This window comes from Hoplias malabaricus, unplaced genomic scaffold, assembly GCF_029633855.1.
Source record: "Hoplias malabaricus isolate fHopMal1 unplaced genomic scaffold, fHopMal1.hap1 scaffold_255, whole genome shotgun sequence".
NCBI classification, from domain to species: Eukaryota; Metazoa; Chordata; class Actinopteri; order Characiformes; family Erythrinidae; genus Hoplias; species Hoplias malabaricus.
This window is the reverse complement of record NW_027100979.1, coordinates 37,021-45,964: the sequence shown is the minus strand read 5'-3', so window position 1 is coordinate 45,964 and position 8,944 is coordinate 37,021. Positions and strand designations below refer to the sequence as shown.

Sequence of the window (8,944 nt, the reverse complement as noted above, 5' to 3'; positions counted from 1 at the left end):
TATAATAGAAACTTAAGCTAAAAAGCTTACAGCACCTAGTATTCCCAGGCAGTCTCCCATCCAAGTACTAACTAGGCCCAACTCTTCTTCGCTTCCGAGATCAGACGGGATCGGGCTTTCAAGGAGTGGTATGGCCGTAAGCGATCACTGCTGGCTGTAGAAGACTATTTCTATATACTCTTCTAAGAGTAATACTTGTTTTAGAGCTGCCTGTAAACGGTAGACCACCTGACACCTCAAATGAAAATGATTGGCTTTCCAGTTCGTTTTTTTTTTTTTTTTTTTTAAGTTTTCTTCTTCTCTTGTGTTTAAATGACTGTGGTTACTGTCTTTATAATAGAAACTTAAGCTAAAAAGCTTACAGCACCTAGTATTCCCAGGCAGTCTCCCATCCAAGTACTAACTAGGCCCAACTCTTCTTCGCTTCCGAGATCAGACGGGATCGGGCTTTCAAGGAGTGGTATGGCCGTAAGCGATCACTGCTGGCTGTAGAAGACTATTTCTATATACTCTTCTAAGAGTAATACTTGTTTTAGAGCTGCCTGTAAACGGTAGACCACCTGACACCTCAAATGAAAATGATTGGCTTTCCAGTTCGTTTTTTTTTGTCGTTTTTTTTTAAGTTTTCTTCTTCTCTTGTGTTTAAATGACTGTGGTTACTGTCTTTATAATAGAAACTTAAGCTAAAAAGCTTACAGCACCTAGTATTCCCAGGCAGTCTCCCATCCAAGTACTAACTAGGCCCAACTCTTCTTCGCTTCCGAGATCAGACGGGATCGGGCTTTCAAGGAGTGGTATGGCCGTAAGCGATCACTGCTGGCTGTAGAAGACTATTTCTATATACTCTTCTAAGAGTAATACTTGTTTTAGAGCTGCCTGTAAACGGTAGACCACCTGACACCTCAAATGAAAATGATTGGCTTTCCAGTTCGTTTTTTTTTTTTTGTTGTTTTTTTTTTTAAGTTTTCTTCTTCTCTTGTGTTTAAATGACTGTGGTTACTGTCTTTATAATAGAAACTTAAGCTAAAAAGCTTACAGCACCTAGTATTCCCAGGCAGTCTCCCATCCAAGTACTAACTAGGCCCAACTCTTCTTCGCTTCCGAGATCAGACGGGATCGGGCTTTCAAGGAGTGGTATGGCCGTAAGCGATCACTGCTGGCTGTAGAAGACTATTTCTATATACTCTTCTAAGAGTAATACTTGTTTTAGAGCTGCCTGTAAACGGTAGACCACCTGACACCTCAAATGAAAATGATTGGCTTTCCAGTTCGTTTTTTTTTTTTTGTTGTTTTTTTTTTTAAGTTTTCTTCTTCTCTTGTGTTTAAATGACTGTGGTTACTGTCTTTATAATAGAAACTTAAGCTAAAAAGCTTACAGCACCTAGTATTCCCAGGCAGTCTCCCATCCAAGTACTAACTAGGCCCAACTCTTCTTCGCTTCCGAGATCAGACGGGATCGGGCTTTCAAGGAGTGGTATGGCCGTAAGCGATCACTGCTGGCTGTAGAAGACTATTTCTATATACTCTTCTAAGAGTAATACTTGTTTTAGAGCTGCCTGTAAACGGTAGACCACCTGACACCTCAAATGAAAATGATTGGCTTTCCAGTTCGTTTTTTTTTTTGTTGTTTTTTTTTTAAGTTTTCTTCTTCTCTTGTGTTTAAATGACTGTGGTTACTGTCTTTATAATAGAAACTTAAGCTAAAAAGCTTACAGCACCTAGTATTCCCAGGCAGTCTCCCATCCAAGTACTAACTAGGCCCAACTCTTCTTCGCTTCCGAGATCAGACGGGATCGGGCTTTCAAGGAGTGGTATGGCCGTAAGCGATCACTGCTGGCTGTAGAAGACTATTTCTATATACTCTTCTAAGAGTAATACTTGTTTTAGAGCTGCCTGTAAACGGTAGACCACCTGACACCTCAAATGAAAATGATTGGCTTTCCAGTTCGTTTTTTTTTTTGTTGTTTTTTTTTTTTAAGTTTTCTTCTTCTCTTGTGTTTAAATGACTGTGGTTACTGTCTTTATAATAGAAACTTAAGCTAAAAAGCTTACAGCACCTAGTATTCCCAGGCAGTCTCCCATCCAAGTACTAACTAGGCCCAACTCTTCTTCGCTTCCGAGATCAGACGGGATCGGGCTTTCAAGGAGTGGTATGGCCGTAAGCGATCACTGCTGGCTGTAGAAGACTATTTCTATATACTCTTCTAAGAGTAATACTTGTTTTAGAGCTGCCTGTAAACGGTAGACCACCTGACACCTCAAATGAAAATGATTGGCTTTCCAGTTCGTTTTTTTTTTTTTTTTTTAAGTTTTCTTCTTCTCTTGTGTTTAAATGACTGTGGTTACTGTCTTTATAATAGAAACTTAAGCTAAAAAGCTTACAGCACCTAGTATTCCCAGGCAGTCTCCCATCCAAGTACTAACTAGGCCCAACTCTTCTTCGCTTCCGAGATCAGACGGGATCAGGCTTTCAAGGAGTGGTATGGCCGTAAGCGATCACTGCTGGCTGTAGAAGACTATTTCTATATACTCTTCTAAGAGTAATACTTGTTTTAGAGCTGCCTGTAAACGGTAGACCACCTGACACCTCAAATGAAAATGATTGGCTTTCCAGTTCGTTTTTTTTTGTTGTTTTTTTTTTTAAGTTTTCTTCTTCTCTTGTGTTTAAATGACTGTGGTTACTGTCTTTATAATAGAAACTTAAGCTAAAAAGCTTACAGCACCTAGTATTCCCAGGCAGTCTCCCATCCAAGTACTAACTAGGCCCAACTCTTCTTCGCTTCCGAGATCAGACGGGATCGGGCTTTCAAGGAGTGGTATGGCCGTAAGCGATCACTGCTGGCTGTAGAAGACTATTTCTATATACTCTTCTAAGAGTAATACTTGTTTTAGAGCTGCCTGTAAACGGTAGACCACCTGACACCTCAAATGAAAATGATTGGCTTTCCAGTTCGTTTTTTTTTTTGTTGTTTTTTTTTTTTAAGTTTTCTTCTTCTCTTGTGTTTAAATGACTGTGGTTACTGTCTTTATAATAGAAACTTAAGCTAAAAAGCTTACAGCACCTAGTATTCCCAGGCAGTCTCCCATCCAAGTACTAACTAGGCCCAACTCTTCTTCGCTTCCGAGATCAGACGGGATCGGGCTTTCAAGGAGTGGTATGGCCGTAAGCGATCACTGCTGGCTGTAGAAGACTATTTCTATATACTCTTCTAAGAGTAATACTTGTTTTAGAGCTGCCTGTAAACGGTAGACCACCTGACACCTCAAATGAAAATGATTGGCTTTCCAGTTCGTTTTTTTTTTTTTTTTAAGTTTTCTTCTTCTCTTGTGTTTAAATGACTGTGGTTACTGTCTTTATAATAGAAACTTAAGCTAAAAAGCTTACAGCACCTAGTATTCCCAGGCAGTCTCCCATCCAAGTACTAACTAGGCCCAACTCTTCTTCGCTTCCGAGATCAGACGGGATCAGGCTTTCAAGGAGTGGTATGGCCGTAAGCGATCACTGCTGGCTGTAGAAGACTATTTCTATATACTCTTCTAAGAGTAATACTTGTTTTAGAGCTGCCTGTAAACGGTAGACCACCTGACACCTCAAATGAAAATGATTGGCTTTCCAGTTCGTTTTTTTTTTGTTGTTTTTTTTTTTAAGTTTTCTTCTTCTCTTGTGTTTAAATGACTGTGGTTACTGTCTTTATAATAGAAACTTAAGCTAAAAAGCTTACAGCACCTAGTATTCCCAGGCAGTCTCCCATCCAAGTACTAACTAGGCCCAACTCTTCTTCGCTTCCGAGATCAGACGGGATCGGGCTTTCAAGGAGTGGTATGGCCGTAAGCGATCACTGCTGGCTGTAGAAGACTATTTCTATATACTCTTCTAAGAGTAATACTTGTTTTAGAGCTGCCTGTAAACGGTAGACCACCTGACACCTCAAATGAAAATGATTGGCTTTCCAGTTCGTTTTTTTTTTTGTTGTTTTTTTTTTTAAGTTTTCTTCTTCTCTTGTGTTTAAATGACTGTGGTTACTGTCTTTATAATAGAAACTTAAGCTAAAAAGCTTACAGCACCTAGTATTCCCAGGCAGTCTCCCATCCAAGTACTAACTAGGCCCAACTCTTCTTCGCTTCCGAGATCAGACGGGATCGGGCTTTCAAGGAGTGGTATGGCCGTAAGCGATCACTGCTGGCTGTAGAAGACTATTTCTATATACTCTTCTAAGAGTAATACTTGTTTTAGAGCTGCCTGTAAACGGTAGACCACCTGACACCTCAAATGAAAATGATTGGCTTTCCAGTTCGTTTTTTTTTTTTTTTTTTTAAGTTTTCTTCTTCTCTTGTGTTTAAATGACTGTGGTTACTGTCTTTATAATAGAAACTTAAGCTAAAAAGCTTACAGCACCTAGTATTCCCAGGCAGTCTCCCATCCAAGTACTAACTAGGCCCAACTCTTCTTCGCTTCCGAGATCAGACGGGATCAGGCTTTCAAGGAGTGGTATGGCCGTAAGCGATCACTGCTGGCTGTAGAAGACTATTTCTATATACTCTTCTAAGAGTAATACTTGTTTTAGAGCTGCCTGTAAACGGTAGACCACCTGACACCTCAAATGAAAATGATTGGCTTTCCAGTTCGTTTTTTTTTTTTGTTGTTTTTTTTTTTTAAGTTTTCTTCTTCTCTTGTGTTTAAATGACTGTGGTTACTGTCTTTATAATAGAAACTTAAGCTAAAAAGCTTACAGCACCTAGTATTCCCAGGCAGTCTCCCATCCAAGTACTAACTAGGCCCAACTCTTCTTCGCTTCCGAGATCAGACGGGATCGGGCTTTCAAGGAGTGGTATGGCCGTAAGCGATCACTGCTGGCTGTAGAAGACTATTTCTATATACTCTTCTAAGAGTAATACTTGTTTTAGAGCTGCCTGTAAACGGTAGACCACCTGACACCTCAAATGAAAATGATTGGCTTTCCAGTTCGTTTTTTTTTTTGTTGTTGTTTTTTTTTAAGTTTTCTTCTTCTCTTGTGTTTAAATGACTGTGGTTACTGTCTTTATAATAGAAACTTAAGCTAAAAAGCTTACAGCACCTAGTATTCCCAGGCAGTCTCCCATCCAAGTACTAACTAGGCCCAACTCTTCTTCGCTTCCGAGATCAGACGGGATCGGGCTTTCAAGGAGTGGTATGGCCGTAAGCGATCACTGCTGGCTGTAGAAGACTATTTCTATATACTCTTCTAAGAGTAATACTTGTTTTAGAGCTGCCTGTAAACGGTAGACCACCTGACACCTCAAATGAAAATGATTGGCTTTCCAGTTCGTTTTTTTTTTTTGTTGTTTTTTTTTTTAAGTTTTCTTCTTCTCTTGTGTTTAAATGACTGTGGTTACTGTCTTTATAATAGAAACTTAAGCTAAAAAGCTTACAGCACCTAGTATTCCCAGGCAGTCTCCCATCCAAGTACTAACTAGGCCCAACTCTTCTTCGCTTCCGAGATCAGACGGGATCGGGCTTTCAAGGAGTGGTATGGCCGTAAGCGATCACTGCTGGCTGTAGAAGACTATTTCTATATACTCTTCTAAGAGTAATACTTGTTTTAGAGCTGCCTGTAAACGGTAGACCACCTGACACCTCAAATGAAAATGATTGGCTTTCCAGTTCGTTTTTTTTTTTTGTTGTTTTTTTTTTTTAAGTTTTCTTCTTCTCTTGTGTTTAAATGACTGTGGTTACTGTCTTTATAATAGAAACTTAAGCTAAAAAGCTTACAGCACCTAGTATTCCCAGGCAGTCTCCCATCCAAGTACTAACTAGGCCCAACTCTTCTTCGCTTCCGAGATCAGACGGGATCGGGCTTTCAAGGAGTGGTATGGCCGTAAGCGATCACTGCTGGCTGTAGAAGACTATTTCTATATACTCTTCTAAGAGTAATACTTGTTTTAGAGCTGCCTGTAAACGGTAGACCACCTGACACCTCAAATGAAAATGATTGGCTTTCCAGTTCGTTTTTTTTTTTGTTGTTTTTTTTTTTAAGTTTTCTTCTTCTCTTGTGTTTAAATGACTGTGGTTACTGTCTTTATAATAGAAACTTAAGCTAAAAAGCTTACAGCACCTAGTATTCCCAGGCAGTCTCCCATCCAAGTACTAACTAGGCCCAACTCTTCTTCGCTTCCGAGATCAGACGGGATCGGGCTTTCAAGGAGTGGTATGGCCGTAAGCGATCACTGCTGGCTGTAGAAGACTATTTCTATATACTCTTCTAAGAGTAATACTTGTTTTAGAGCTGCCTGTAAACGGTAGACCACCTGACACCTCAAATGAAAATGATTGGCTTTCCAGTTCGTTTTTTTTTTTTGTTGTTTTTTTTTTTTAAGTTTTCTTCTTCTCTTGTGTTTAAATGACTGTGGTTACTGTCTTTATAATAGAAACTTAAGCTAAAAAGCTTACAGCACCTAGTATTCCCAGGCAGTCTCCCATCCAAGTACTAACTAGGCCCAACTCTTCTTCGCTTCCGAGATCAGACGGGATCGGGCTTTCAAGGAGTGGTATGGCCGTAAGCGATCACTGCTGGCTGTAGAAGACTATTTCTATATACTCTTCTAAGAGTAATACTTGTTTTAGAGCTGCCTGTAAACGGTAGACCACCTGACACCTCAAATGAAAATGATTGGCTTTCCAGTTCGTTTTTTTTTTTTTGTTGTTGTTTTTTTTTTAAGTTTTCTTCTTCTCTTGTGTTTAAATGACTGTGGTTACTGTCTTTATAATAGAAACTTAAGCTAAAAAGCTTACAGCACCTAGTATTCCCAGGCAGTCTCCCATCCAAGTACTAACTAGGCCCAACTCTTCTTCGCTTCCGAGATCAGACGGGATCGGGCTTTCAAGGAGTGGTATGGCCGTAAGCGATCACTGCTGGCTGTAGAAGACTATTTCTATATACTCTTCTAAGAGTAATACTTGTTTTAGAGCTGCCTGTAAACGGTAGACCACCTGACACCTCAAATGAAAATGATTGGCTTTCCAGTTCGTTTTTTTTTTTGTTGTTTTTTTTTTTTAAGTTTTCTTCTTCTCTTGTGTTTAAATGACTGTGGTTACTGTCTTTATAATAGAAACTTAAGCTAAAAAGCTTACAGCACCTAGTATTCCCAGGCAGTCTCCCATCCAAGTACTAACTAGGCCCAACTCTTCTTCGCTTCCGAGATCAGACGGGATCGGGCTTTCAAGGAGTGGTATGGCCGTAAGCGATCACTGCTGGCTGTAGAAGACTATTTCTATATACTCTTCTAAGAGTAATACTTGTTTTAGAGCTGCCTGTAAACGGTAGACCACCTGACACCTCAAATGAAAATGATTGGCTTTCCAGTTCGTTTTTTTTTTTGTTGTTTTTTTTTTTAAGTTTTCTTCTTCTCTTGTGTTTAAATGACTGTGGTTACTGTCTTTATAATAGAAACTTAAGCTAAAAAGCTTACAGCACCTAGTATTCCCAGGCAGTCTCCCATCCAAGTACTAACTAGGCCCAACTCTTCTTCGCTTCCGAGATCAGACGGGATCGGGCTTTCAAGGAGTGGTATGGCCGTAAGCGATCACTGCTGGCTGTAGAAGACTATTTCTATATACTCTTCTAAGAGTAATACTTGTTTTAGAGCTGCCTGTAAACGGTAGACCACCTGACACCTCAAATGAAAATGATTGGCTTTCCAGTTCGTTTTTTTTTTTTTTTTTAAGTTTTCTTCTTCTCTTGTGTTTAAATGACTGTGGTTACTGTCTTTATAATAGAAACTTAAGCTAAAAAGCTTACAGCACCTAGTATTCCCAGGCAGTCTCCCATCCAAGTACTAACTAGGCCCAACTCTTCTTCGCTTCCGAGATCAGACGGGATCAGGCTTTCAAGGAGTGGTATGGCCGTAAGCGATCACTGCTGGCTGTAGAAGACTATTTCTATATACTCTTCTAAGAGTAATACTTGTTTTAGAGCTGCCTGTAAACGGTAGACCACCTGACACCTCAAATGAAAATGATTGGCTTTCCAGTTCGTTTTTTTTTTTTTGTCGTTGTTTTTTTTTAAGTTTTCTTCTTCTCTTGTGTTTAAATGACTGTGGTTACTGTCTTTATAATAGAAACTTAAGCTAAAAAGCTTACAGCACCTAGTATTCCCAGGCAGTCTCCCATCCAAGTACTAACTAGGCCCAACTCTTCTTCGCTTCCGAGATCAGACGGGATCGGGCTTTCAAGGAGTGGTATGGCCGTAAGCGATCACTGCTGGCTGTAGAAGACTATTTCTATATACTCTTCTAAGAGTAATACTTGTTTTAGAGCTGCCTGTAAACGGTAGACCACCTGACACCTCAAATGAAAATGATTGGCTTTCCAGTTCGTTTTTTTTTTTTGTTGTTTTTTTTTTTAAGTTTTCTTCTTCTCTTGTGTTTAAATGACTGTGGTTACTGTCTTTATAATAGAAACTTAAGCTAAAAAGCTTACAGCACCTAGTATTCCCAGGCAGTCTCCCATCCAAGTACTAACTAGGCCCAACTCTTCTTCGCTTCCGAGATCAGACGGGATCGGGCTTTCAAGGAGTGGTATGGCCGTAAGCGATCACTGCTGGCTGTAGAAGACTATTTCTATATACTCTTCTAAGAGTAATACTTGTTTTAGAGCTGCCTGTAAACGGTAGACCACCTGACACCTCAAATGAAAATGATTGGCTTTCCAGTTCGTTTTTTTTTTTTTTTTAAGTTTTCTTCTTCTCTTGTGTTTAAATGACTGTGGTTACTGTCTTTATAATAGAAACTTAAGCTAAAAAGCTTACAGCACCTAGTATTCCCAGGCAGTCTCCCATCCAAGTACTAACTAGGCCCAACTCTTCTTCGCTTCCGAGATCAGACGGGATCGGGCTTTCAAGGAGTGGTATGGCCGTAAGCGATCACTGCTGGCTGTAGAAGACTATTTCTATATACTCTTCTAAGAGTA

At 39.8% G+C, this 8,944-nt stretch overlaps 27 non-coding genes across 27 annotated transcripts; all 27 read right to left on the bottom strand.

Moving 5' to 3' along the window:
- Positions 1–23: 23 nt before the first annotated feature.
- On the bottom strand, positions 24–142 carry LOC136683725 (5S ribosomal RNA). The gene has a single exon (XR_010799265.1). It is a non-coding gene; the product is annotated as a 5S ribosomal RNA (ribosomal RNA).
- Positions 143–355: 213 nt separating this feature from the next.
- Positions 356–474, bottom strand: LOC136683723 (5S ribosomal RNA). The gene has a single exon (XR_010799263.1). It is a non-coding gene; the product is annotated as a 5S ribosomal RNA (ribosomal RNA).
- Positions 475–689: 215 nt separating this feature from the next.
- LOC136683722 (5S ribosomal RNA) lies at positions 690–808 on the bottom strand. Its single transcript, XR_010799262.1, has one exon. It is a non-coding gene; the product is annotated as a 5S ribosomal RNA (ribosomal RNA).
- Positions 809–1,029: 221 nt separating this feature from the next.
- Positions 1,030–1,148, bottom strand: LOC136683721 (5S ribosomal RNA). The gene has a single exon (XR_010799261.1). It is a non-coding gene; the product is annotated as a 5S ribosomal RNA (ribosomal RNA).
- Positions 1,149–1,369: 221 nt separating this feature from the next.
- LOC136683720 (5S ribosomal RNA) lies at positions 1,370–1,488 on the bottom strand. The gene has a single exon (XR_010799260.1). It is a non-coding gene; the product is annotated as a 5S ribosomal RNA (ribosomal RNA).
- A 218-nt stretch (positions 1,489–1,706) lies between these two features.
- LOC136683719 (5S ribosomal RNA) lies at positions 1,707–1,825 on the bottom strand. The gene has a single exon (XR_010799259.1). It is a non-coding gene; the product is annotated as a 5S ribosomal RNA (ribosomal RNA).
- Positions 1,826–2,045: 220 nt separating this feature from the next.
- LOC136683718 (5S ribosomal RNA) lies at positions 2,046–2,164 on the bottom strand. Its single transcript, XR_010799258.1, has one exon. It is a non-coding gene; the product is annotated as a 5S ribosomal RNA (ribosomal RNA).
- Positions 2,165–2,375: 211 nt separating this feature from the next.
- On the bottom strand, positions 2,376–2,494 carry LOC136683787 (5S ribosomal RNA). The gene has a single exon (XR_010799324.1). It is a non-coding gene; the product is annotated as a 5S ribosomal RNA (ribosomal RNA).
- A 217-nt stretch (positions 2,495–2,711) lies between these two features.
- Positions 2,712–2,830, bottom strand: LOC136683717 (5S ribosomal RNA). The gene has a single exon (XR_010799257.1). It is a non-coding gene; the product is annotated as a 5S ribosomal RNA (ribosomal RNA).
- Positions 2,831–3,050: 220 nt separating this feature from the next.
- Positions 3,051–3,169, bottom strand: LOC136683716 (5S ribosomal RNA). The gene has a single exon (XR_010799256.1). It is a non-coding gene; the product is annotated as a 5S ribosomal RNA (ribosomal RNA).
- Positions 3,170–3,378: 209 nt separating this feature from the next.
- Positions 3,379–3,497, bottom strand: LOC136683786 (5S ribosomal RNA). Its single transcript, XR_010799323.1, has one exon. It is a non-coding gene; the product is annotated as a 5S ribosomal RNA (ribosomal RNA).
- A 218-nt stretch (positions 3,498–3,715) lies between these two features.
- On the bottom strand, positions 3,716–3,834 carry LOC136683715 (5S ribosomal RNA). The gene has a single exon (XR_010799255.1). It is a non-coding gene; the product is annotated as a 5S ribosomal RNA (ribosomal RNA).
- Positions 3,835–4,053: 219 nt separating this feature from the next.
- On the bottom strand, positions 4,054–4,172 carry LOC136683714 (5S ribosomal RNA). Its single transcript, XR_010799254.1, has one exon. It is a non-coding gene; the product is annotated as a 5S ribosomal RNA (ribosomal RNA).
- A 212-nt stretch (positions 4,173–4,384) lies between these two features.
- Positions 4,385–4,503, bottom strand: LOC136683785 (5S ribosomal RNA). The gene has a single exon (XR_010799322.1). It is a non-coding gene; the product is annotated as a 5S ribosomal RNA (ribosomal RNA).
- A 221-nt stretch (positions 4,504–4,724) lies between these two features.
- Positions 4,725–4,843, bottom strand: LOC136683712 (5S ribosomal RNA). Its single transcript, XR_010799252.1, has one exon. It is a non-coding gene; the product is annotated as a 5S ribosomal RNA (ribosomal RNA).
- A 220-nt stretch (positions 4,844–5,063) lies between these two features.
- LOC136683711 (5S ribosomal RNA) lies at positions 5,064–5,182 on the bottom strand. The gene has a single exon (XR_010799251.1). It is a non-coding gene; the product is annotated as a 5S ribosomal RNA (ribosomal RNA).
- A 220-nt stretch (positions 5,183–5,402) lies between these two features.
- LOC136683710 (5S ribosomal RNA) lies at positions 5,403–5,521 on the bottom strand. The gene has a single exon (XR_010799250.1). It is a non-coding gene; the product is annotated as a 5S ribosomal RNA (ribosomal RNA).
- A 221-nt stretch (positions 5,522–5,742) lies between these two features.
- Positions 5,743–5,861, bottom strand: LOC136683709 (5S ribosomal RNA). The gene has a single exon (XR_010799249.1). It is a non-coding gene; the product is annotated as a 5S ribosomal RNA (ribosomal RNA).
- A 219-nt stretch (positions 5,862–6,080) lies between these two features.
- On the bottom strand, positions 6,081–6,199 carry LOC136683708 (5S ribosomal RNA). Its single transcript, XR_010799248.1, has one exon. It is a non-coding gene; the product is annotated as a 5S ribosomal RNA (ribosomal RNA).
- A 221-nt stretch (positions 6,200–6,420) lies between these two features.
- LOC136683707 (5S ribosomal RNA) lies at positions 6,421–6,539 on the bottom strand. Its single transcript, XR_010799247.1, has one exon. It is a non-coding gene; the product is annotated as a 5S ribosomal RNA (ribosomal RNA).
- Positions 6,540–6,762: 223 nt separating this feature from the next.
- Positions 6,763–6,881, bottom strand: LOC136683706 (5S ribosomal RNA). Its single transcript, XR_010799246.1, has one exon. It is a non-coding gene; the product is annotated as a 5S ribosomal RNA (ribosomal RNA).
- A 220-nt stretch (positions 6,882–7,101) lies between these two features.
- On the bottom strand, positions 7,102–7,220 carry LOC136683705 (5S ribosomal RNA). The gene has a single exon (XR_010799245.1). It is a non-coding gene; the product is annotated as a 5S ribosomal RNA (ribosomal RNA).
- A 219-nt stretch (positions 7,221–7,439) lies between these two features.
- Positions 7,440–7,558, bottom strand: LOC136683704 (5S ribosomal RNA). The gene has a single exon (XR_010799244.1). It is a non-coding gene; the product is annotated as a 5S ribosomal RNA (ribosomal RNA).
- Positions 7,559–7,768: 210 nt separating this feature from the next.
- LOC136683784 (5S ribosomal RNA) lies at positions 7,769–7,887 on the bottom strand. Its single transcript, XR_010799321.1, has one exon. It is a non-coding gene; the product is annotated as a 5S ribosomal RNA (ribosomal RNA).
- A 222-nt stretch (positions 7,888–8,109) lies between these two features.
- On the bottom strand, positions 8,110–8,228 carry LOC136683702 (5S ribosomal RNA). The gene has a single exon (XR_010799243.1). It is a non-coding gene; the product is annotated as a 5S ribosomal RNA (ribosomal RNA).
- A 220-nt stretch (positions 8,229–8,448) lies between these two features.
- Positions 8,449–8,567, bottom strand: LOC136683700 (5S ribosomal RNA). The gene has a single exon (XR_010799241.1). It is a non-coding gene; the product is annotated as a 5S ribosomal RNA (ribosomal RNA).
- Positions 8,568–8,776: 209 nt separating this feature from the next.
- On the bottom strand, positions 8,777–8,895 carry LOC136683699 (5S ribosomal RNA). The gene has a single exon (XR_010799240.1). It is a non-coding gene; the product is annotated as a 5S ribosomal RNA (ribosomal RNA).
- Positions 8,896–8,944: the final 49 nt, after the last annotated feature.